Genomic DNA, 27759 nt, shown 5'->3' with positions numbered 1-27759 from the left:
TATTTTTTATGTTCGGTTGTGTAGTGTGTTTTTGTGCTGTTACATTGGTGATTTCGTTTTTCATTATAAGTGTAATTAGGATTGATGTATCTAAAATGCAAAACTTTGTTTTTGAACTATTGAATTCTATATTCAGATAGTTTTAGCTAGCTCCCAGGTTCCCCTCACTTACTTTGAAGCGAGTATTATCTGCTCAGCCGACAGGGGTTTCATGAAGGGGCCACCTTCACTCATTGTCGCCTGGCTTTGCTAGTTTGCATTTGCACACTTTTTTCACTGTGTAATGCATAATATGTTTTCCTTGCTAATATGCTTTTTGCCATTGACTTATCCTTTCCTTTCATTAGAATTGTGTTTTTTGCTTCTAACCGAGAGGTTCTTGATAAGGCCATATTTCTTCTTGGAGCTAGTGACTTCTTTTCTTCAGTATAGCTAGTTCTTTCCGACATGGCTAAGATATTCTTATACAAAAAATCTTGTTCCTTCTGACTTCTACAGCTTCTTGCTTCCGACATTTCAAAGACTTTCCTATGCATTGTTTCAAGAAATATTAGAAACTTTAAATTCAAAACTTACAACCTTCCAGGTTCAGACTCTTCAGAGCTTGTACTCAACTAATGATAATATGAAAAAAACTTCGTTTTCTTAAAGAGTTAAAGAGGCTGCGTCCCAAAGTCGAACCTTAAAACGTACAGGAATTAGAAGAGGCAGTTGGGGGGCTGCCGCCCCCCAAACCCCCAGCTTTTAAAGACTCTTTTGTACAGGTTTTTTGTTTTTTTGCTAACCCCCCGCTCTTGGCTTGGGAAAGGCCCTCTTTTAATTAACAAAACATTGAAATGAATGAATAATGGAATAACTTCGAAAAATGTTAAACACAAGAGGACAGGAGAACCATTGCGCCGAAACTAGTAATTAGTAACAATGAAGTCCCCCCACAAAAAAAACCTGTACAAAAGAGTCTTTAAAAGCTGGGGGTTTGGGGGGCGGCAGCCCCCCAACTGCCTCTTCTAATTCCTGTACGTTTTAAGGTTCGACTTTGGGACGCAGCCTCTTTAACTCTTTAAGAAAACGAAGTTTTTTTCATATTATTTCTGTACGTTTTTCTACAATCCATGGTGGATGTAATTTAATAATTCCTGTACTGCTCGTACAGGAATTAGGAGAGGAAACCCCCCCCCCCGCTTTTAAATCATTGTATAAAATAGAAAAAAAATAGATAGAATGACCGAAATGTTTCTTTTGTTCATAAGAAGCTAATATTCTGTTATCTCTCAAATGATAAGCTGTCCAGGTGTTATCAAAATTTTTTTGATGTTGTGAAAAAAAAACCGCCCGTAAGGGACTTGAACCCTTGACCCGAGGATTAAAAGTATCACGCTCTACCAACTGAGCTAATAACTTGCATGTGTGTAAATATAACTTCTCAATAGCTTTTAAAAATTTCAAATTAACATGGGCTCTTATGGAGAGAAATCCGTTAATTAAATAGCTAATGGGTGGTTTCTGGAAAACAGGGAAGGAGTTATCGGATCAAGCTGAAATTTCGCGGATAAGCTCCTGGGCCGTAGGGGACCTTAACTTGTGAATTTCAGCCCGATCGGACAACGTTAAAAGGGGTGGGGGGGTTGGAGGGTCGAAACTTTCGGGGGGTTAAGATTTTCCTACGAAACTTTCATGGGCACTTACTCGGAGAATTCCGCATCGAATGAGTCTTCGTACACCCAGATCCGATGTCGGATGTGACCTGTAGGCGTCTAGGAAAAAAAAGTAAATGAATTTTAAGTGGCTATGCGAGGTTTCTGGAAAACAGGGAAGGAGTTATCGGATCAAGTTGGATAATTTCGCGGATAAGCTCCTGGGCCCTAGGGGACCTTAACTTGTGAATTTCAGCCCGATCGGACAACGTTAAAGGGGGGCTTGGGTTGACAGGTCGAAACTTTTGGCCAGATTTTCCCCATGAAGAAAAAGTTGGAGGGGGATGAAATTTTGCAGGTTTCTTAGTTGGAGCTCGGGCTACGAAAGGCATCCCTCCCCATCCGTCTGCGACCACTGGAACCGAAGATCGCTTAACATTGTCGTGTGTCGCCTCTTTATAGAGGCACGAGTGTGCCTCCTTGATTGGTACGGAAAGGTGACTCAGCATTTCAGACTTGTCGCTTTAGCTCCGCCCACGAACATCTACTGCGCAACATCGTAGACATGATTCATCTGCTTCAAATATTTTTTTTTTCATTTCAAAACATTTTTCATTTTACATTATAAAATCAAAACATAAAATCTTAAGCCAAAAATTGATATCAAGAGGTTTTTCTGCAAATAAATTAACTTGGCAATTTAAAAAATTTAGTTTTCATTATAACGAACTTTTAAATAAATATCAAAAGAATTATCTAGAAATACTTAAAGAAATTTTTTGACTAATTTCGGAGGTTCGAGAAATGTTGTCACAGCGCCATTTATTTTGAATTGTGTTTCTATTTGAGCGGAATTTTTAAAAAATTAGCCACATGGTAAAGATGAATTATATAATTGTTTAGTTCATTCAGGTTTTTTGCAATGTGTTAATATTTGTGATTTGGTAAAATTTTTAATATTTAGTTTACCTATTGTTGCTAAAGGGAGGGATATATTAACAGGATAAGCTTGTTTTGGTTTTACTTGGTTGTTTTACATTTGCTGTGTTTTTTTTTTTCATAGACATGTATTTTGGGGGTGATACCTGACGCGGGGATGCCATGGATATTCTGTGGTAGCCACAACACTGTGCTGGGTAGGGAATTTAGAGTGGCGAAACCCTATATAGGCCAGTGTATTCTCCTGATGAGCCCTTATGTTGGGTGTTGCCTCTGAATTATTTGTCTATATTATTTTTTCTATGGTTTGGTAAATGACGACTTATACTTATTGACGACATGACTGCCTGTCCATGGATTATTCTTTATGGTTGATTGTGTGTGGCTATGCTGTTTGACCTATGTGATTGTATGGATGAGTAGGGTTAAGGCCTCATTCAAGTGCTGGTCTATATTAATCACTAATTTAGGAAAACAGTCTTCCTTTTCTCCTTCTGTCTCCTTTTTTTTTTTTTTTTTTTTTTTTTTTTTTTTTTTTTTTTTTTTTTTTTTTTTTTTTTTTTTTTTTTGTGTTTGTGCTGTAGCATTGGTGATTTCTCTTTTCATGATATATATATATATATATATATATATATATATATATATATATATATATAATATCATGCCTTGCGAAAGTGTAGTTTTTACTAGAGAAAAGTACGGGGTTTATACTGGCGGCAATTTGGCTCAAATGTATGCCAATGAACCATTCTTTTTACGAACTGTATTTAGTTCGGTCGGGTTTTGTTTTTCAAAGTATGTTTTCATTTAATGTTTTAGTGCTGTAGCCTGGTCTCTTTTTCTTTTGTAAAACCATTATAGAATATTACTACTATCCAGATAAATGATGGAATATGCTAATTGGCTAATGTCCATCGCTCTCAACTCCGAAAACAATCACGTTACATTAAACAACGAGTACCTGAAGCATGAAATCGAGTTCTCACTTTATAATCATGAGGTTTCATTAATAAAGCTAACGGACTTATCGATTTTTCATACGTGGGTTTGGGTAAGCCTCCTTTTTAGCTACGGATGGGAGGAGGGGAGGAGTTGAAACTTCTAAGATTTTTTTTCTGGGTGGGTTTAATAAGACTTCATTTTTTTTACAGCTGAAAAGATGGAGTATTTTTTTTTTTACCCCGGGCCTCGCACTGAAGTTTAATCCATACATCTTTAGAACTCCTTCTTGACTGATGCTCTACTTGGCAATATGGGTCCCAGGTTTATGATCCCGCTGTCGTAAAGTTGTGCAACAGGCTATATATGGTACCCATTCTTATAAAAAAAAGACAGCAAATGAAACGTTAATTCAAAGCCCGGTTTTCTATAAACAGCTCTGGAGGTTCTTTGCCTTTTTTTCTGAATTCTGAAGATCTCTTCTTTTAAAACCTCATTTTAGAAACAGAAAAAGAATTAAATATAATTTTCTTTGTCTAATACAAACAGACGTCATGTATTAATTCTGTGTAAAAATCTTCTCTATAAAATGTATATAGTATTCAGTAACTCATTAACTACATTTACTTTTTTTTCACTTTGCCCTATTTTCTGAATAATTCTACGCATTTTCTTTTCATTGTTTAATCGTTTTTTCACAGTCATCCAATTACTCAACCTTTCTATACTGAACTATTTATTCTGGCTGCATAGCAATAAGTTAATTTTAATCATATGTTTGTTTATATATCCTGCGACACGTGTGATCTTCTCTCGGACACACCTGTTTTTTATGGACGCAGTGATGATGCAATTTATCTTTTTGGAAATCTTCCCAACGGTTAAAAGCTTTTCGCTCACGTTTTCATCGTAATCACGTGTTTTTGTTTGTCAATGAGTTTATTATTTCCTTATATTCAAATTTGTTTTGCATACAACACACTTAATTTGTCTTGTACTTTAAAGAGGGGTTTATTCCAGATTTTTTTTATAATAATTATTTTATAATATTTTTTTCTAAAAATAAAACACAACATTTGAAAAGAGTATTTAATTTAAATGACTTAGAAATAATAAAATTTATTTCATGGAGATAGGGTAAATGAACTAGGAGCCAATTGTCCTAGAATGTCAGAAGAGGGTTCATTGCCCCTAGCTTTGGGCAGTAGCCCCCTCCCATGCTCCCTTTTCCCGAAGTTTTTTGTCAAAATTTGGAGATGACCATTTTGTTTAGCATAGTTGAAAAGTTCAATAACTATGTCTTTGGGGATAACTTGACTCCCCAACAGCCGGGAAAAGGGTTATAAGCTTTACAATTTGCCTATAGTTTACGTTTAGTATTTGTTATTAGAAGTAAAAAGTTTGTTCTTTACTAGTTTGCAGTAGATGCCACAATAATTAAAACATGAGAAACCATTTTTATGGCACTTGGTATCCACCAAGTGACATATAGTGAACGCAAATTCTGTCGGTCGGTCTGTCTGTCTGTCCCGGTTTTGCTAGTTTAGGCACTTCTAGGTAAGCTAGGACGATGAAATTTGACAGACGTATCAGGAACCAGATTAAATTAGAAATTGTCGTTTCCCCGATTTGACCATCTGGGGGGGGGGGGAGTGGGGGACGGTTAAATTGAAAAAATGAGAAAAATGAGGTATTTTTACCTTACGAACAGGTGATTGGATCTTAATGAAATTTGATATTTGGAAGGATATCATGTCTCAGAGCTCTTATTCGAAATCCCTATCCGATCCGGTGACATTGGGTGGAGTTCAGAGAGGGGGAACCTAAAATCTTGGAAAGCACTTAACAGTGGAGGGTCGGGATGAAACTTGGTGGGAAAAACAAGGACAAGTCCTAGATACTTGATTGACTTACCGGAATGGATCCACTCTATTTGGGGGAGTAGGGGTGGGGGGGTGTTAATTCTGAAAATTAGAAAAAGAGGTATTTTTAACTTACGAAGGAGTGATCGGATCTTTATGAAATTCCATATTTAGAAGGACCTCGTAACTTTTAAATCCCGACCGGATCTAGTGTTATTGGCCAGGTGGAGGACCGGAAATCTTGGAAAGGATATCGTGTCTCAGGGCTCTCATTTTAATTCCCGACCAGATCCACAACCACGAGTCCAAGATACGTGACTTACATAACCGGACCGGATCTGCTCTCTTTGGTGGAGTTAGGGGGGGGGGGGAGTAATTCAGAAAAATTAAAAATAAAATGAGGTATTTGTAACTTACAAACGGATGATCAAATCTTAATGAAATTCGATATTTAGAAGGATCTTCTGCTTTAAAACTCTAGTTTTAAATCCCGACCAGATCTGGTGACATTGGGTGGAGTTGGAGGGGGAAACCGGTATTCTTGGAAAACGTGAAAATTGAGGTATCTTTATCTTACGAATGGGTGATTGGATCTTAATGAAGCTTGATATATAGAAGGATCTTATGTCTCAGATGTTGTATTTTTAGTCTGAATCAGATCCGGGGACATAGGGGGTTGGAGGGGGGTAACAAATATTGGAAACCGGAAATCTTAGAAAACGCTTAGAGTGAAGAGATTCGGATGAAACTTGATGAGAAGATTAAGCACAAGTTATACGTGATTGACATAATTGGAACGGATACGTTCTCTTTGGGGAAACTGGGGGGTGCTAATTTGGAAAAATTGGAAAAATTGAGGTATTTTTAACTTAAGAACGGGTAACCGGATCTTAATGAAATTTGATATTTAAAAGGAACTCATATCTAAGAGCTCTTATTACAAATTCTGACCAGATCTGTTGATATTGGAGGGAGTTGGAGGGGAAAACCGGAAATCTTGGAAAACGCTTAGAGTGGAGAGATCGGGATGAAACTTGGTGGGTAGAATAAGCAAATGTCCTAGATACGTGATTGATGTAGCCGGACTGGATCCGCTCTTTTTGGGGGTTTTAGGGGATGGGGTTCAGTGATTTGGCGAGTTTGGTGCTTCTGGACGTGTTAGGGCGACGAAAATTGGTAGGCATGTCAGGGAGCTGCACAAATTGACTTGTTAAAGTCGTTTTCCCCGATTTGACCATCTGGGGGGCTGAAGGCAGAGGAAAAACTAGAAAAAATGAGGCATTTTTAATTAACGAGTGGGTGATCGGATCTTAATGAATTTTGATATTTAAATTCATAATAGCCCACCACCCTTACTCCCTCCGACTTCTCATCAATCTTTTATCGATTTAACCTATCTAGTTATATTACAAATCTTATATTGAAAAGCACTTTTTTTGGAAAAAAATTGGAAAAAAGTCCAATTTTCTTTTTCAATAACTTCTTTTTTTCATTCAGAAAATTATATTTAATGTATAGCTACCTTCTTTTTTTCAGTAATCCATTTCTGATCTATTTTCAGATGTAGAGGGTCTATTCATATCCAGTCCACTTTCAAAGGTTTTAAGAGAGAAAAAAAAATCTAATTTGGAAGCGATAGATTATTGAGGAAAAAAACTTAAACATGAAAAAAATTGACCTGAGCATATGTTTTGGAATAGAAAATATAGGATATATTTGCAATTTTGCAATTAACTAAGTTTGCTTATGATCTTGATGATAACGCTCTGAGGTCTATATCTGACATAATTCGAAGTCGGAAGTTTTGAAGGCGGTATATTTGCATAAATACTAATTTGACACATATTGGGATGCGTAATGGACCACTTAATCTCTTTTTTCTTTATTAATTGGTTTTCTGTATGATTTGTTTGATCGAATGTAGAATCAATAGGCAATAACACGATAAATCACTAGATTTAGAAAAAAACCTAGAAATTCTTTAAAAATCCAGGGGACTTTAAAAATCCTTATATCCCTAAATGAAAAAGCCTTCCCCTAACAGACCTCAAAAATCCCTGTTATAGGGGGAAAATCCCTAGAATGGAAACATTGGACACAATGCTATCAATCTCAAGAAAGACACCATATTGTGTTTTGATGCTTCAAACCTTGAAGTTATCTTTGTTTTGAAATAGATGGCGCTGATACATCCACTGTTAGGGCCATTAAGTAATGTTCTAATTTGCATTAAAACGAAAAATTATAATGTAATATGTTTGCTACAATATTTTTCACCACAACTAATGAGATTTCAATATATAATTCTTATTTATAATAGATATGTTATTCTACATAAGTTATAACTCTTGCTCTAATACTCCCCCCAACGGCTTATTCCTTCGGATACGCTATGCGATTATGGAAAACCCCAAAATAATTCGGGGTTTTACTAGTCAAGTAAACTTTTTCTGTGTGTATTTTAAGGGGTATGTAATTACTAAATAAATGGGGCTCGGAAAATGGAATTTAAAGTTGGCGGCTCTTCAAATCAGGATCTGAAATTATAAATTGTTGACTTTCCCCTCTATGCATAGCATGTTCAAATTTACAAGTTTAAATTCTATCATCCAATTCAGTTTCAAGATTTTTTCAATTTTTTTTCCGAAACAAAAAACTTGGAAAAAATTTTTGAGAGGGAAATTATTTGGCAATATGCGTAAACTGTTAAAAATTTGTTTCATATTAATCATCATTTTAGGTCAAATGCTTGTCAATTGGTTGTTGAGTGAATTGGACGAAGTAAAGACATTCCCTTGTGCAACTGGAAGTTCGACGGCCCATTATTAATTTCTACACTATGCTTTTGCATGATGGGGATATAAGAACTGTTGAGGATGGTAACCTAAACGGGGTGGATATGGACTTCGAGGTATGGAGTTTACTGGTTTCTCATGACCCGACATATCCAGTATCTAAAGATAACTTGGTTTAATTTTACGTTAATTACAAAAATAACGAAATATTATTGCCGCATTTAATGTGAAAACATTTTTTTTTCTTTTTTTTCAATTCATTTTCTTATTTTTGACAGTGGAACAAGAAATTGAAATAAACCCCGAGAGGAATAGAAAATTTGGTATGAGGTCAGCTATGACCTTTTTTCAGCGGCTGAAAAAAATACTGATAAAATGGTGCGCTTAACAAACTAGCAATTACAATGCAAAATAGGCTGATAACTGAAATCCATGTTTTTCATTAGATCTTAATCATCAGTTTAGTAATTTTGTCAAAATTCTCGAGGAGAGGGGGTGGGGCAAAGGGGAGCCAATTTTTCCAAATCCAGGGGAAATGACAGTGAAAAAAGAAAAATGAGCCATAAAGTACCATAAAGCAAGGATATACTAAAGAAAACTCACTTGTTACTCTGGATGCTTGAATTGTACAAGCTTATTTTAGTTATTACAAGGTTTTTTGTAGAAAATAAAAAAATTCACCTGGGAGTGGGGGCAAACTGGGATCTGGAGGAGGCAGTCCCCCCCCCCCAGGCCCATAGCAAATTACGCCCCTGGTTAAACATGTAATATCTTTTGAAATATTGTGTTGCATGATTATTGATTCTAAAATCCAGTTAGTTTTACCAGTAAATTACGGAATCAGTGTATTGGGACCAGTAGCTAACGCGATTAAGTCATCAGGATATCAGTGTCATCTGGTATTGGGTGACACTTGACATTTTTTCAAACTTTGGAATAACACCATAAAGGCAAGGATATACTAAAGAAAATTGACCTGTTTCTCTGGATGCATGAATTATACATGCTTATCTTAGTTATTTTAAGATGATTAGTAGAAAATAAATTTCAGCTGGGAGGGGGTGGGGGCAAACTAGGGGCTAGAGGAGGCAGTTGCCCCCCCCCCCCCCGCCCAAAGTAAATTACGCCCCAAGTCAAACATGTAATATCTTTCGAGACATCATTCAGATAATTTTCACTACCAGACTAAATTTTGACTTAATAAATTACTTACTTGGAAGTTTTTTTTTTTTTTTTAATTTCACCGCGTTGCTACCACCTCATTTTGTTCTATTTAAAGTCTGAGCATTTTATTGAAAACAATAAGCTTTAAGAATGCTGGAGATGGTGGTTTAAGAAGACTCCTATATTCAGCGCTTTATTGGTGATTATCCAGCATTATGGAACTATCCCAACTCTGGTTATTATCAAAAGTAACTTCCTTAGAAAGCCAGAATGCTGAAGTCTTTCCTATTTGGAAAACACTTGTCAAGTTTTTTGTGAAATTTGTCTCATTTTAGTTCAAAGAAATGTAGCAAGTTAAGGCTTGGGATTTAGCTTAAAATGACATTGTTTGCTAAGATTCAGAATAATTATTTCATTGTGCTAAATTTTTTAACAGTAAAGTTTTAAATAAGTGCAAAGAGGACTATCGGATGAAAATTTTCAAACTTGAAGATTTGAACCTGGATTCAAAAAAGGCTATTACTATAGACCAACGGTCTGACGTCCAGTCTGACGCATTTAAATCCTAAGTTATTTGCTACCTTTTGAATTTCTTTCTTGATTTTCTAAAGAAGACAATTTTGTATGCACTCAGTTTCACCGTACATACGCCCAAAATCCAGATTTATAAACCAAGTAAATTTTTTAGCCTTTATATTTCTTTTGAATTTGGATTGTGTTTACTTAAGTTTATATTCGATTCAAAATTTGGCATTGTTCTATGCTTTTGCATAAGAAAAAATAGTTAATTTCTTATTATTTATATATTTTATAAATAATATATTTTCAAAAGTAATATATTTAAAAATATATTTTGCAGCCTAGTATCTTGCTCTGTTGTTTTTTCTGTGGGGGGGGGGGGAAGAGTGGAATAAGAAGATTTAAACCTAAGCATAACAAAATATGTTTACTAAGTAGCAATAGCTGAAAGGTAGTTTTTACGCGCCACGTTACACCTGGACTTGCCTATTGCATTTCTCTGTAGGAGGAGGGATAATATTTTAAAATACTAATGGGGATTGGGTTAAAATTGTAGGCGTCGGGAAAGGGGTATAAGACATGATGCTGTAAGTATGAAAAAAGAATGAACTACTTTAAATTTCATAGATTAGATAGATTTGTTTTATTCTTAAGTTGTTTGTTATTAACTTGGATATCATTTTGAAATAGATATTCAGATCGTATGCTCACGAAACAAAAATATGTATTTTCTTATTTTTCTCTAATATTCTCTTATTTTTTTAATAAAAAAAACTGTAGATGTCGGACAAAACTGAAACGGAATATGGGCGTAATTTTTAATAGCATTTTACGTACAAGCCAAAACAGCCCCCATCGAAGAGGATATTTTGTTCAGAAAATTTAATCTGTCTAGCAAAATGTCCAAAATTTGCTGTCTAGCAAAAATTCTATTGCACGCGGAATGCAAAATGCTATCAGTGGCAAGAAAGACACCACATTATTATTCTATGCTTCAAATCTTGAAAAAGTTATCTTTGCTTTGAAAGAGATGGCGCTCTTGTATTTGCCATGGTCTAACTAATTTAATATTTAGAAGGACCTGTAACTCAGATCTTTTATTTTAAATCCCGACCGGATCCAGTGTCATTTGAGGGAGCTGGGGGGGGGGAGGGAACCGGAAATCTTGGAAAACACTGAGAGTAGAGAGATCGGGATGAAACTAGGTGGGAAATAAGCAAAAGTCCTAGATACTTGATTGACATAACCAAACGGATCCGCTTTCTTTGGTGGAGTTTGGGGGAGGGGTTAATTTGGAAAAATTAGAAAAAATGAGGTAAAAATGAGGTATTTTAACTTAAGAACAAATTCTTAGAATTTTGGCAGAGCTCATACCATATGAGCTCTTGGCTCTTCCGACCTTGTCACAAGTGCCATATGAGCTTTTAGATCTTGTTTTTTCTTCCGGGGAGATCGTATGGAACTTGTGATCCTAGAAGATTGGGAGAGGGCTCATTTAAATTAAAAAAAAAATCATTGCCCACTTTAAGTGACAAAATTTATTTGAGGACAACTAGCCTCCTTCCCATGCCCCTTTTCCCCCAAAGGCACCGTATCAAATGTTTTAGATAACCATTTGGTTCAGCATAGTTGAAAGGTCCAGTAACAATGCCTTTGGAAATGCGGGGGTGTTTGGAAATACGTTTGCGGGGGTAAATTTTTCATGGCGGAGGAGGTGATTTCCTGGAATGGTTTTAAAAACTGTTAGAAATGAAAAAAAATTATTGTTTATTCACCGAAAATTTGATTTTTTTTTAATCTTATATATATTCTATTGGATCCCCTGACATGACCTTAAAAATTCTAAGAGGTTAAGATTTAAAAAAGACCTCATTTTCAAAAAATGAGAACATTTTTTTCTTGCATTTTACATCGTTCTGGGTTTATTTTTCTCTCAAAAGTGTAGAATTTAAAAACCTTAAAAGGTTTTCTTGAGAGGAGTGCGTGGAAATAAACGCAAGGGCTATGTTAGCATTAGCAACCTGTGTCAGCGTGTGGCTATGAAATTTCAATTCATTATCAGTTACTACTCATAGGTCCTTCTTTGCCCTTACTCCTTCTAGTTGTTCACCTTGGATGAACAGGGTTAAGGCTTCGTTCAAGTACTTATCTATATTAATTACTAATATAGGAAAACAGTCTTGTTTTTATTCATTATTTATTATATTTTATATATTATTTATTAGAGTTTATATTTTTTATGTTCGGTTGTGTAGTGTCTGTTTGTGCTGTTGCATTGGTGATTTCGTTTTTCATTATAAGTGTAATTAGGATTGATGTATCTAAAATACAAAACTTTGTTTTTGAACTATTGAATTCTATATTCAGTTAGTTTTAGCTAGCTCCCAGGTCCCCCTCACTTACTTTGAAGCGAGTATTATCTGCTCAGCCGACAGGGGTTTCATGAAGGGGCCACCTTCACTCATTGTCGCCTGGTTTTGCTAAAATTACCATTTTCTGTGCCAAAAAAAGTATTGGGGAAGATATTCTTTTTCTCTATATATCCAAAGGTAAGGCAAAAAGAATATCTTTAAATATGACAAACATACTCTTAAAAAAAACTTACACAGAATATAAAAACTAGCTTAAGAAATACAAAATTTTGATATTTAGAAAACAAGAATTTTTCAAAGTGCAATCCTGTAAATTTAATTAAAGTTGACCAGAATTTAGGCCACCATGGCATAGAATCTCCAAAACTATGTAATCAATTTCTCTCCAAAATTCTTTGAAGTTCATCAATTTCTTTTTGAACTAAGAACTTCTGTAGTTCCACCTCAAGTGTTTCCACCTCATATTGAGCCTGGCGAATTTCAGCATCAACTACTTCCATTTCTCGCTGTAAGGTCGATAAATCCACTTTTTTTCTATCCACAATTTCTATGTCTTTTCTCGCTTCAACTCTCGTCGTTACAATCCGTGTTATTTCCGTTTTTGTCGATACATCTTTGCATACCTTTGTAATCGAAAACTTTGCCCTCTTTTCCTTTGCCACTCCAAGAATTTTCCTTTCTTTAGTTTGCATTTGCACACTTTTTTCACTGTGTAATGCATAATATGTTTTCCTTGCTAATATGCTTTTTGCCATTGACTTATCCTTTCCTTTCATTAGAATTGTGTTTTTTGCTTCTAACCGAGAGGTTCTTGATAAGGCCATATTTCTTCTTGGAGCTAGTGACTTCTTTTCTTCAGTATAGCTAGTTCTTTCCGACATGGCTAAGATATTCTTATACAAAAAATCTTGTTCCTTCTGACTTGTACAGCTTCTTGCTTCCGACATTTCAAAGACTTTCCTATGCATTGTTTCAAGAAATATTAAAAACTTTAAATTCATAAACTTACAACCTTCCAGGTTCAGAGCTTGTACTCAACTAATGATTGGTACGGAAAGGTGACTCAGCATTTCAGACTTGTCGCTTTAGCTCCGCCCACGAACATCTACTGCGCAACATCGTAGACATGATTCATCTGCTTCGAATATTTTTTTTTCATTTCAAAAAATTTTTCATATAACATTATAAAATCAAAACATTTATATATATATATATATATATAATATCATGCCTTGCGAAAGTGTAGGTTTTACTAGAGAAAAGTACGGGGTTTATACTGGCGGCAATTTGGCTCAAATGTATGCCAGTGAACCATTCTTTTTACGAACTGTATTTAGTTCGGTCGGGTTTTATTTTTCAAAGTATGTTTTCATTTAATGTTTTAATGCAGTAGCCTGGTCTCTTTTTCTTTTGGAAAACCATAATAGAATATTACTACTATCCAGATAAATGATGAAATATACTAATTGGCTAATGTCCATTGCTCTCAACTCCGAAAACAATCACGTTACATTAAACAACGAGTACCTGAAGCATGAAATCAAGTTCTCAGTTTATAATCATGAGGTTTCATTAATAAAGCTAACGGACTTATCGATTTTTCATACGTGGGTTTGGGTAAGCCTCCTTTTTAGCTACGGATGGGAGGAGGGGAGGAGTTGAAACTTCTACGATTTTTTTTCTGGGTGGGTTTAATAAGACTTCATTTTTTTACAGCTGAAAAGATGGAGTATTTTTTTTACCCTTTTTTTCCCCTCCGCAATCCCTCGCTCTTTACGCTAAAGCTTTTAATTGTTTAAAAAAGTAGAATTGTGGCAAAGAGTCAAACTTTAGCGTAAAGAGCGAGGGATTGCGGAGGGGACAACTCATTTCTTATACGGATTAATTTCTGTTCGTTTTAAGTTTTAATGTCGCTCCTTACTTTCAGCTAAAAAAGTTAGTTTTTTTATTTAATTTCTGAACATTTTTGAATTAATGCATGTTTGGTTTTGGCTCTCCGCACATAAATTATTAAAATGAAATTTGTTTGTAAATTTTTTTTTTGCTAAATGGCTTTCTCTTAGTTTTGATCAGACGATATTGAGAAATAAGGGGTGGAGAAGGAGGCCTAGTTGCCCTCCAATTTTTCGGTTACTTAAAAAGGCAACTAGAACTTTTAATTTTTAACGAACGTTTTTATTAGTAAAAAATATACGTAACTTAAGAATTAACTTACGTAACAAACTTTCATAACCTTATATTTTTATTATGTATACGAGGGGGTTTGTACCCTCGTTAATACCTCGCTCTTTACACTAAATCCTAAGTTTTGTCCCAATTCTTTAAGAATGGCCCCTGAATCAGAAATGCCGTAGAATAAATAGTTTAAATTACTAAAAATACTTTAGCATAAAGAGCAAGGTATTTATCTCCTCCTAAATACCTCGCTCTTTATGCTAAAGTTTTTTTAGAACCCCTCATATGCGTAATAATCTCTGTTCGTTTTAAGTTTCAATGCTACTTCTTCCTTTCATTTGAAATAAACGTTTTCATGTTTATTTTTCATTGTTTTCTTATAGTAATGCTAGAGAATCCTGCGCCCTTGTCATTGAATTTTTCTTCCCCCATGACAGATTCCTCCAAGGAAAGATCCTCCAACATAGCCTCCTCTCCTCAGCCCCATCCCCAAACAAAATAAAATCCCCCTGAAAACGTCTGTACGCTTCCCAATAACCATTACTATATGTAAACACTGGTCAAAGTTTGTAACTGGCAGCCCCTCCCCCAGGGATTGTGGGGGAGTAAGTCATCCCCAAAGACATAGTTATTATGGTTTTCGACTATGCTGAACAAAATGGCTATCTCAAAATTTTGATCCGTTGACTTTGGGAAAAAATGAGCGTGGGAGGGGGCCTAGATGGCCTCCAATTTTTTTGGTCACTTAAAAAGGGCACTAGAACTTTTCATTTCCGTTAGAATGAGCCCTCTTGCGACATTCTAGGACCACTTGGTCGATACGATGACCCCCTGGGGAAAAGAAAAAAAAAGAAAAAAAAAAAAAAAAAAAAAAAAAAAAAACAAATAAACACGCACCCGTGATTTGTCTTCTGGCAAAAAATACAAAATTCCACATTTTTGTAGATAGGAGCTTGAAACTTCTACAGTAGGATTCTCTGATACGCTGAATGCGATGGTGTCATTTTCGTTAAGATCCTACGACTTTTAGGGGGAGTTTCCCCCTATTTTCCTAAATAAGGCAAAATTTCTCAGGCTCGTAACTTTTGATGGGTAAGACTAAACTTGATGAAACTTATATATTTAAAATCAGCATTAAAATGCGATTCTTTTGATGTAGCTATTGATATCAAAATTCAATTTTTTAGAGTTTTGGTTACTATTGAGCCGTGTCGCTCCTTACTATAGTTCGTTACCACGAACTGTTGGAAAGTAGTGCGGTTTAAACTGACAATTTGGCTCAAATGTATGCCAGTGAACCATTCTTTTTACGAACTGTGTTTAGTTTGGTTGGGTTTTATTTTTCAAAGTATGTTTTCATTTAATGTTTTAGTGCAGTAGCCTGGTCTCTTTTTCTTTTGTAAAACCATTATAGAATATTACTACTATCCAGATAAATGATGGAATATGCTAATTGGCTAATGTCCATCGCTCTCAACTCCGAAAACAATCACGTTACATTAAACAACGAGTACCTGAAGCATGAAATCGAGTTCTCACTTTATAATAATGAGGTTTCATTAATAAAGCTAACGGACTTATCGATTTTTCATACATGGGTTTGGGTAAGCCTCCTTTTTAGCTACGGATGGGAGGAGGGGAGGAGTTGAAACTTCTAAGATTTTTTTTTCTGGGTGGGTTTAATAAGACTTCATTTTTTTACAGCTGAAAAGATGGAGTATTTTTTTTTTACACCGGGCCTCGCAATGAAGTTTAATCCATACATCTTTAGAACTCCTTCTTGACTGATGCTCTACTTGGCAATATGGGTCCCAGGTTTATGATCCCGCTGTCGTAAAGTTGTGCAATAGGCTATATATGGTACCCATTCTTATAAAAAAAAAGACAGCAAATGAAACGTTAATTCAAAGCCCTGTTTTCTATAAACAGCTCTGGAGGTTCTTTGCCTTTTTTTTCTAAATTCTGAAGATCTCTTCTTTTCAAACCTCATTTTAGAAACAGAAAAAGAATTAAATATAATTTTCTTTGTCTAATACAAACAGACGTCATGTATTAATTCTGTGTAAAAATCTTCTCTATAAAATGAATATAGCCTTCAGTAACTCATTAACTACATTTACTTTTTTTTCACTTTGCCCTATTTTCTGAATAATTCTACGCATTTTCTTTTCATTGTTTAATCATTTTTTCATAGTCATCTAATTACTCAACCTTTCTATACTGAACTATTTATTCTGGCTGCATAGCAATAAGTTAATTTTAATCATATGTTTGTTTATATCCTGCGACACGTGTGATCTTCTCTCAGACAAACCTGTTTTGTATGGACATATTGATGATGCAATTTATCTTTTTGGAAATCTTCCCAACGGTTAAAAGCTTTTCACTCACGTTTTCATCGTAATCACGTGTTTTTGTTTGTCAATGAGTTTATTATTTCCTTATATTCAAATTTGTTTTGCATACAACACACTTAATTTGTCTTGTACTTTAAAGAGGGGTTTATTCCAGATTTTTTTTATAATAATTATTTTTATGATAATTTTTCTAAAAATAAAACACAACATTTGAAAAGAGTATTTAATTTAAATGACTTAGAAATAATAAAATTTATTTCATGGAGATAGGGTAAATGAACTAGGAGCCAATTGTCCTAGAATGTCAGGAGAGGGTTCATTGCCCCTAGCTTTGGGCACTAGCCCCCTCCCATGCTCCCTTTTCCCGAAGTCGTTTGTCAAAATTTTGAAATGGCCATTTTGTTTAGCATAGTTGAAAAGTTCAATAACTATGTCTTTGGGGATAACTTGACTCCCCAACAGCCGGGAAAAGGGTTATAAGCTTTAAAATTTGCCTATAGTTTACGTATAGTATTTGTTATGGGAAGTAAAAAGTTTGTTCTTTACTAGTTTGCAGCAGATGCTACAACCATTAAAAATGAGAAACCATTTTTAGTGGGTGTAGGGAATCGGGGCTATTCATTAATAATCTCTATTGTTCGGTATTACTTCGGTATTTGTTAAATTTTATTCCATAAATTTGACGTTTGGACGTACCCATGACTGGATATGACTTGATACTTTAACTTCATAGACCTAGCTCTAGGGAAATTGGTTGAATGCGATCCAACTAAAATAAAAATCCAACTTGTTTAGTAATAAAATAGAACTTTATTGAAGGGGGGGTAGCATTTCCTGAGTAAATTATGCAAAAAAAACTAGGAACTGTTCCTTAAATAGTTAAGGATATTATCGATTGTTTTTTAATATACCAGTGAAACGTTAATAGTTACGGAAATACTTGAGAATAGGAAATACTAGAATCTCCGATAAAAGTTGACGGATTCATGCCGTTATTGCTTATATTTATAATTAGTGTCCAGCATGTTGTTGAGATCTCCGTGGGACTTAACTCCAGTAGGAGACTAACTGGATATTCTTTCAGTTCCGTGTGATATAATAAGGTGATAAACTCTGAAAATATTAAAAATTATAACTTTGCTATATATTCTTTTCGTTATCTACGCTTAGTTATTGCCGCTGTTTTACCTAATTACAACGTATATAATCGTAATGGTAGCGTTGCATGAAAAATGTACAAGATCTCTACTATCCACTAAGGTCCTGAATTTCTTCATTAACAAAGCCAGTTAAGCTACTAAAATAATTCTTTTCCTATTAAAAATAAATAAAAGGAAAAGGAAGAAAATTGAATTATTTTAAACTGAATGTTAGTTTTTGATCTTATGAGGATGTATCTTCTATTTGGTTACAAAGAACATAAACCAAAACTGTTGGTAAATCCAAACCCCTTTTTTGAATTTTTTTTTACCTGAAAGTTAATTTTAGCAAAAATTTGGCTGTCTTGTATGCATTTTTAATAATTTAAAAATACAAAGAAGAAAATTTTGTTACTCATTTGTACGCAGAGAGTGGAGAAGTTGCTGCAAATTACTTATTTTTCAAACTGAAAAAGAACAGAAATTTCTGAAAATGAAAGACTGAAACCTTTAACGTGTAGAAATTAGTCTAGACAAATCTGGAACAGGAGAAAATATCACAAATAAGAATTGAGCTACTTTCCCCTACAGCCCCGAAAGCCACAAACCTAGTCTATCTGTCTGTCTGTCTTATCTATCTATTCTATTCTAGTCTATTTTGTCTAGTTTGTCTAGAGTTTAACAGAATACTTATCTATCAAACTCAAAATGATAACGTAGTTTGTTTTGTTAATAATAGTCTGTTTAGTTAAAACTTTGGGTGTGATTAGCCATATATGTTTAAAAGCCCATGTTTTGTTTTCAGAGTATATCGTCATATTGTTGAAAGTATACCAACATAATATGCCAATAGTATTGGCTCGCCCTGAAAATGTCAGCTAAAGTAGATTGTATTACAGGATAAACATTATCATCTAAAAAAAGAAAATACAGAACAGAAAAATCCAAATGATAAATATAAGAGCCTTTTCGCAAGCATCAATCCAACGACCTTGAAACATGCACAATGTCCATTAATGAGCAACGGTATGCCGATATGTTTTTAATATGAAATTGTAAATGTCAGACAAAACTAAAACAGAATATGGGCGTTATTAATAACATGTTTTTACATACAAGGGCAAAACGACCCCCGTATAAGAAGATGCTTTGAACATAGGATTTGAGCTGTCTAGAAAAATGTTCAAAACCGAATGCTACAAGTGAACAGCGTACTGCTATTAAAAGCAAGGAAGACACCATATTGTTTTTCTATGCTTCAAATCTTGATAAAGTTATCTTTGTTCTGAAATAGATGGCACTCTTGCATCTGCACTTTGGATCGTCTTTGGACCATGGTCTAAATTGTCTTAAAATTAAAACATGTAGTATATTTGCTTCAAAATGAAAACTAAATGAAACGAAATTATTTTTCACCACAGCTAATAATTTTGAACAGATATATTATTTTATGAATAGATTTGAATAGCAATTCTTTGCATGAATTGAAGAATAATCTTTTTTGAGTAGTTGTCTATATTTTTCAGTTTGCTGTAGAAAATGATTAAAAAACCTAAAGATAAAGAATGATTTTATTTGCCAACTAAAATACTTGACAAATTTTCTGCTAGGGCACCACCTTCCTTCTTCAGCAATGCTGGAAAAAGTTAAAAGGAAACGCGCTAAGGAAAATTGGAAGGAAATATTTTCCTAACGGAAATGTGAAGGAAACAACTCGAATAAAAATAAACTGTAATAAAATAAAAATCGAATAAAAATAAAGATAAACTATATGAATATGATGCTAGTCTTTTGACTTGTGATTATACAAGTATGTCTAAGGAAGTTAAAAAAAGATTGAAAGTCAACCAATATAGCCTATAGAATTGTGGTGTGACCCCTATAAATCCAAACTTAATAAGTTCGTATTTTGCAGATTGCTGTTTTTTTCATTGCAAACGTTAAAGAGTTTATAAGCTTATATTAAGGATTTTAATGTTCTATAAGTTTATAAGCTGTTTTTTTTTGGGGGGGGGGGGGGTTCAGGTTTCTCTGTTGTTTTTTGTTCGGTAGTTTTTTTGTTTGTTTTTTTTATGTTGAAAATTACTCGGTTCAATTATATTTTATTAAATATAGATTAGCAAATCGAGGTATCTGTACTTTATACCTTGTTAGAAGCTTATGTTTTTATTCTTGTTGTTTTCAGTACAGCCAATGTAGTCTTGGAAGTCAAGCATTTGAACGAAGTAAGTCCCAGACCTTTCTCCAAATTAGAGTATTTTATGCCCCTCTGGCCTTTGGGGAATTACCCCAGGTCAATTCCATGATCGCTACAAGTTTCTTCTTGAATTTTCGGGGATTAGCATCCACCTTCAACGATTAGGCTATAAGAGATACTCTTTAAGTTTGTAGATCATACTTATCTCTCCAGAAAAATCTTGTCAAACCCTTCACCCTGCTACCAACAGTATATTCTCAAAAGACTTGACCCCCTCACCTCAGAATCCGACAGCTTGCATCTATATGTTGTTTTGCCTTAACACGTGCAAAAAATATATGTCCCCTACGTAAAAGAACAAATAAACGACCCGCTGTCCATGTTTTCTAATTTTTGTTGTCATCCCAGGTACGTAGTCTCTCTTTTTGTGATGTTTTCCTTTTCTGTAATTTTGTTTGGATTTTGTTTCTGTTTATGTTACGCTGAATATTTTCTGAGCAAGGCTTATGTGTGCATGTGGGGAATATTCCTGAGGATCATAAAAAAAAAGTTTTCAAGACCTAATTAGGGCTACAGAACAATGCCTAGAATTGTTTTTTTTTTTCAAGGATAAACTGGTTATTGTCATTCAACAGATGTTATGTAACATCGCTTCAAAGGCGGATCTAGGACAAAAACTCGAGGGGGAGGCGCATGGGACAAAGGCACCAATGACAACGCTCGCTATCATAACCAAGGATGCAAAGGCTTCTTTGTCCTCAAGGGTGCCCTTAACTTTGCATAAAATAATTAGTATAGCTGTTTTAAGAATCCAGACTATAATAAATATTGTTATTTGGACATTTTGTTATGTTGTTTAGAAAAGCACCTGTGTTAGAGTGTTAGAGCGCAGTTTCAAATCTAGGGAGCTTGTATTGATGCAATTATCAGATATTTAAGTTGGATACAATCAAACCACTGCAAGTGCAAAATATATTCGAGGTGTTCTAGTATGAAATTTCTAGTTTCGATTATGGATTGTTGTAAATTATTTCGGTCTGAATTGGTAAAAATCCAAAAGAGAGCGCTTGGTGATCCCTCAGCCCTCATCAGACGATGCAACCTTCATAAAAACTGATTATATGGTATCCAGTGCTTGGTCTGAATATTTTTTATTTTTAAGGGACTAAAAGAGATTCTACGAATAGAAACTTCTGCACAAGAAGAAAAACGCCATCTATCAGTTGAGCAAATCTATCAGTTGGAGCAAATTAAATAATTCGATCTATTAAGGATTTCGACCCTACTGTAAAATTTTCAAACCCCTATATGCAAAATGTAGAATTTTAGATTTTTTGCCAGAAGGAGAATCATGGATGAGTGTTGGTTTGTTCTCTTTTTTTTTCTTTTTTTCGGGGGTGATCTTGTCGACCCAGTAGTCATTGAATATTGATATAGGGGTCACTCGAGCGGAAATTAAAAGTTCTAATGCAGTTTTTAAGTGACCAAAAAGATTGGAGGGTAACTATGTCCCTTCCCTCGCCCCTTTTTTCTCAAAAAGCGTCTGATAAAAATTTTGACATAGCCATTTTGTTCAGTAAGGTTGAAAGGCAAATAACTTTACATTTGGAGATGACAAGACCCCCTCCCAGTCTCTGGAGAAGGGTCTTTAAGTTATAAATTGTGCCAATTTTTTCGCATAGTATTCGTTATTGGAAAGTGTGCATTCATTTTTCGGGTAGGGGTGGGAATTTTCCAAAGAGAAAATTTTATACTGGGTTGATTTGTCAGAATTCCTTTGCGAAATTTCCGTATGTCTTGCTTTCTCTTTTTTTCGACTCAATTTTGTGCATGGAGACGTTAGGGGTAATTGTCCGTGAATTTTCGCAAGGATTGAATTGTCAAGAGAAATTAACCTTGGGGAGGAGGGATTTGTCCGTGGAGGTGGAGCGAGATTTCCTGGCATTATTTGAAAAGGATCAGAAATTGAATTAAAAAAACTAATTTTTTCAACTGAAAGTAAGGAGCAGCATTAAAACTTAAGACGAGCAGAAATTATTCCGTATATGAAGGGGGTTCCCCCTCCTCAACACATCACTCTTTATGCTAAAGTTTAAATTTTGTCTTCATTCTTTAAGAACGACTCCTGAAACAAAAGGTCTGTTTAATTAGAACAATAATACGCTTTTTAAAATTACTAAAAAAAACTTCAGCGTAAAGGGCGCGGTGCTGAGGATGGGGAACCTGTGAAGAACTGCCTAAATACTTTTTTCGCTTCTAGTTAAAAGTAGTGAACTTTCCACCAGAGATAGATTGGCTTCAAAACAGCCAACAAAAACTAACTTCTTTTATAACAAAATTTTTACTATACTAAACTTCCGAAAAACTCGAAAGACGAAAAAAGGGGGAAAAAATTAGGCATTTAACGCTGTATACCATATCTGTCGTTTTGTCAAAAATAAGACCCTTTTTATATTATTTTGACTGCTCAATAATCAAAGTTTATTTTAAAAATTAAGTTGGTTTTGATGAACCAACTTAGTTAATTTTAATTAATTAATAGAGACAACTTTAATTTGTAATAATAAAGTTTAAGAAGTTTTTCTTTTTCAGTGTATAAATATAGCAAAGTTTGCTTTTTACCGTCACAAATAAAAACGTATTGTTCAATTACATAGTATCAAATATTAAAAATTAAGTTAATACTTTTTGTAGTATTTACTGCTAACTTGTTTCTTTACCAGTATTATTTGGGGATCACAGTACCTTAACTTAACCTCAGAGTAAGATATTCGGTTATTTAACATAGTAAAAAAAGAAAAAATCAGTGCCACTTTTCCTCGAACTTCAAGTCACATCAGACATTCAATCTTTCTGTTATGATGAGACTTAAAAGGAAGGTTGCTAATGGGGAAGGTTGTTATAAAAACTCTTCACTTAACATTTGGAGCCTAACTATTTGCCTGGCTGATGGTAATCAACATATTCGCATTGACACTATAAAGAGCATACTGTCTCCTATGTATAATTTCTCTTTTTACAGGGGTTATTACATACAATACACGTTCATGTGAATATTAGAGAAGGGCTCATTTGATATTCAATATCGAGCTATAACGCCTGTAAACTGACTAAGGAATAATATGATGCCCGACATAACCCTGAGTACCTCTGCAACCCCAGTCTGATGCGTCACTGATCACTAAGAAATCTTTTTGAAATAAGAACTAAGACTTGTAAATGAACCCTTTGAATGTCTCGACAGTGTTAACGGCGTAAATAACAAGTTGGTATATAGTTTTAAAAAAGAAGCTTTGTTGGATTATGGACCCAGACTTGTGAGTAAGCCATTGGAATGCCTGGAAGGTGTTAATTATGTTAGTGGCATGTTTGGTATAGAGTATGGAAAAATAATTCGCATTCTGCATAATAATCTTGAATAAAAACGAAGTGTAAGTGATTTTGCTTGGCAAAGAAACCGTGGATATCATAAGTTCCTTCTAAATCCCCAAATCATGGTTGCAGCATAAGGTGCAACATAGATTGAACTCGTAAGAAAAAAAGATAAACATTACAAGAATTGATCTAAAGTGTCAGAAACCACCCAGCTGCCTTAAATCAAAGGAGACAGATATCCTTGGAAAAAGTATATAATTCCACCAGAAAGGTATTTACATGTACTTCTGTTATAGAAAATATAAAATATACTGAAGTTGAGTGGTTCTATTTGCTTTAACGTTTTCTTAGAAGAGAATTCTAGTGAAACTTATTTTATTTCTATGTCGTAAAAATGTATCTAACGATGTTTTTCTCCTGAAACTTTTTTTTTATTTTCACTACTTTTTAGTGTAGAATGTCGCCTTTTTTTTAATGAAAATTTGAAAATATCCTTGCCATTTAACCTGTAAAAATTATTTACTTTTTTATCCTTTTTTTAGAATATTGAAGGGCATATTGTGATGAGCATAAAGCCATTATATTTGGCAGAGAAGAACTTGTGAAAAAGATCATAAAGTGTGTTTGCTGATAGTCGGATTTTTTACAAAAAAAAAAATATCTTAGGTGATAAAGTTTTTTTTTTTTGTTTTTATGGCACTTGGCATTTACCAAGGGACATATAGCGATCGCAATTTCTATCGGTCTGTTGGTCCCGCTTTTGCTAGTTTGGGCACTTTCAGATAAGCTAGGACGATGAAAGTTGGCAGGCGTATTAGGGACCAGACGAGATTAAATTAAAAATAGTCTCTTCCCCGATTCGGTCATCTTTTGAGCGAATAAGATAGTCGAGAAAAATTTTATTTGCCGATAGAACAAATGATTATTCTTCTTAAGTATGGCTTGTGGTCTAGGGGTATAATTTTATCTTAGCTTGCGAGAGGTCTCAGGCTCGAATCTCGGACGACCCCAATTTTTAAATGAAGAAGATCCGAAACTAGATACGTGATCAATATAGCGATCGCTGAAAGTTGGCAGGCGTATCAGGGACCCGACCAGATTAAATTATAAATAGTCGCTTCCCCGATTCGACCATCTGGGGAGGGGGGGGGGTGGAAGGACGGTTAATTCGGAAAAATTAGAAAAAATGAGGTATTTTTTAACTTACGAACGGGTTATCGGATCTTAACTAAATTTGATATTTAGAAGGACCTCGGGTTTCAGAGCTCTTATTTTGAATCCCAACCGGATCTCGTGACATTAGGGGGGGGAGTTGGAGGGGAAAACCGGAAATCTTGGAAAATGCTTAGAATAGAGAGATCGTAATGAAACTTGGTGTGAAGAAGCTCTTGGCCTTCTGACCTCGTCACAAGTGCCATATGAGCTCTTGGCTCTTGTTTTTTAGACAGAAGATAAGTTTTTATAAACTTATGTAATTCTTCCGGAAGAATAACATAGACAGCAGGTAGACAACATGTATAAGCCTCGTGTAGTTTGTAACAGCGTTTTTTTTTTTTGTTTTTTTTTTTTTTGCTCTCTTAAAAATATACATTTCGGCAATAAGCCTCGTGAACGTGGTTAGCAGCAGCCAAAGAACTCTTTTTTCTTTTTCTTTTTTTTGTGGCTTTCATAAACTTGTATTACCCTCTTGTAGTTAGTAACAACTTTTGCTTTCTTAATAATCTGCATTTCGGCATATTCAGATTTGGAAAAAAATGGGCTGGAAAACTAGAAACTTTTTTTTTATGATTTACGAAAAAGTTTATAAAATATGATTTTTGTGTAAATGGAAGAGATGAAATATACTAAAGTTAAGCGTTCGATTCGCTTGTTTGTTTTCTTAGAAGCAAATTCTGGTGAAACTTTGTTTATTTGTCTCACAAAAATATCTCTGATGATTTTTTCCTTAGATAGTATTTTATTTTACCTGCGTTTTAGTGTAAGGTTTAATGGAGAATTTTAAATACTAAAGCTAGATACCCTATAAATAAAAACACTTTTTGTTTCCATTTTAAGCATATTGGTTTTTAGGTGATTTTTTGTTTATCACTATTAGATTTTACTTTGCATGGACACGCTTGCATAAAAGCTTACAAAATGCGTATATTCAAGTGTCTAAAAATAGAAGTTTTTTTTAATGTTCCAGAAGTTAATATAGGCGATTGATAAGCAATGGGTAGTTAATAATAGTCAAAAACCTTAAAAAGTTTTTATTTTTTCGGCTTCCTAAAAATTTGCATATTGCTACAGTCAAATTTGAAAATATCTCAGCTTGATAACCTATAAAGAAAATTTTGTTTTTTCTTTCCATTTTTCAAGCATATTAAAGGGTATATGGTTATGGTTGTTATGCTATTACATTTTATTTTGCATGGGAACACTCGCTGAAAAGCTTATTAAATATATGTATTTTCATTTTTAGTAGATGAGGTGAAAGACAAGCGTTCCAATCGCTTGTTTGTTGTCTTAGAAACAAATCCCGGTGGAACTTTTTTTTTTACTTTTGTCTCTCAGAAATCTGTTTAAAGGATGTTTCTCTCTACGTTCTTGTTTTATTCTAACTGCCTTTTAGTCTAAGATGTGGCTAATTTTTTGATGAAAGCTTGAATATATCTAAGGATGATAATCTAAATTTTGTATCTATTTATCTTAATATATCTATAAATATAGTCTAAATTTTTCTAGCCGTATTTGAAGTATATTGGAGGGCGGGCCTTTATGGGTGTAATGCTATTACATTTCATTTTGCATTAAAATACTTGTTAAAAAAGCTTATTAAACGTGAGCTCCTTTGAATTAAATTGAATAGTTGTGTGCATCAAGCCATGGCTAATTGTAGAAAAAGCCAGAACAAATAGTCCAATTGAGTGAGAGGCAATTCTGGTATTAAACCCCCCTTATCAGGATTGTATGAAAATTATATTAGTTTTTTTTTTTTTTTTTTTTGAATAGACATTTTTTTTGAAGATATTTCTAAATCTTCCAGAAGAATAATATAGACCGCTGGTAAACAACGGGTAGTTAATAGCAGCCGAAAACCCATAACAGATTTGTTTCCCTGCTTTTCTAAAAATTTGCGTCTTGAAAATTTCTCCTTTTCCAGCTACGGTGGTTGAGCTCTCAGCAAGCAAGGTAAATTTCTTTACTTTTTGGAAAGATTAAGTTCAAAATATTCTGCTAATTTAGCTATATGACTCCTAGTTCCCTTGGTTTCGCTCTCATATGTGCTGGTTGAGCCTCACGACAGGAATAGTTAGAATTACTCTAGTAGTTCATAAGAAAATAATTAAATTAATCCTCAGTTCTGTGGCTTAGAGAAGCAGCAGTTCAATATTAGTTTATATGTCAGTTTAATATACATATTCTAATGTTTTAAAAATGTTTTTCCCCTCAAACTTATTTTATTTTAACTGCTTTTTAGTGTAGAATGTTGGCTTTTTTTAATTGAAATTTGAAAATTTCAAAGCTATTTTAACCTGTAAATATTATTTACATTTTTATTTTTATTTTTAGAATATTGAAGGGGATATTGTGACTAGCATAAAGCCATTATATTTGCACAGAAGAACTTGTGAAAAGATAATACACTGTGTTTTTTTCTATGCAGGAGACAAGTTTTAATAAATTTATTTAATTCTTCTGGACGAGTAATATAGACAGCTGGTAGACAACATGTATAAGTGTCGTGCAGTTAGTAACAACCAAAAGACTCAAAGCAGTTTCTTTTCCGTTATTGTTTCGAAATTTAAGGCTAAGTGTATGACCGACAATCACAAAGAATTTAAATTTGTTATTTCTGTTGCGATATATTCCTTTACTTCCAAGCTAAAGATTTTCGCTTCATTTACTTTTTGAATCTTTTCGAAGTACGCCTTAAAATGAAATCTATTCGTATGAAACTTCGACTAGCTAATTTTTTCTAATACGCAGTGGTGTCAATTCACAAAAATTTAGGACGGGAGAGAGAGAAAGTTTGTTTTCTAGAATCGAGGGGGGGTGCCAAATTTATTCCTTTTTCAGTGAAAATTCAAAAAATAATGTTTTCAGTGGAAGTACCCCCCAAAAATATTTCACAAAATCTAGGGATGATACAGCCCCCTCCCTTATAATTGAAACCACTGCTAATACAGCAACGCTCTTTTCAGGCTCACGAGTTTTATTTTCTAGTTACATTTTTTTCCACACATTCTCCAGCTGCTTTTACGCTTTTTCTATGCTGCCTTTTTTCTCCATCATTCGATAGCACACCTTAG

The 27759-nt window shown here is 34.3% G+C and overlaps 1 long non-coding RNA gene across 2 annotated transcripts in view; it reads left to right on the top strand.

Moving 5' to 3' along the window:
- Nucleotides 1-23795, top strand: part of LOC136034287 (uncharacterized) — a 48853-nt gene extending 25058 nt beyond the window's left edge. For both annotated transcript variants that reach the window (XR_010619156.1, XR_010619155.1), the window contains 2 exons: nucleotides 8115-8285; nucleotides 23115-23795. This is a non-coding gene — a long non-coding RNA (uncharacterized LOC136034287). The remainder of the gene's footprint in view (nucleotides 1-8114; nucleotides 8286-23114) is intronic.
- The last annotated feature ends 3964 nt before the right edge of the window (nucleotides 23796-27759 follow it).

The sequence above is a fragment of the Artemia franciscana genome, chromosome 2 (assembly GCF_032884065.1).
Source record: "Artemia franciscana chromosome 2, ASM3288406v1, whole genome shotgun sequence".
In the NCBI taxonomy this organism is placed as follows: Eukaryota; Metazoa; Arthropoda; class Branchiopoda; order Anostraca; family Artemiidae; genus Artemia; species Artemia franciscana.
The sequence above is the reverse complement of the archived record's forward strand: the minus strand, read 5'-3'. Positions and strand labels throughout refer to the sequence as shown.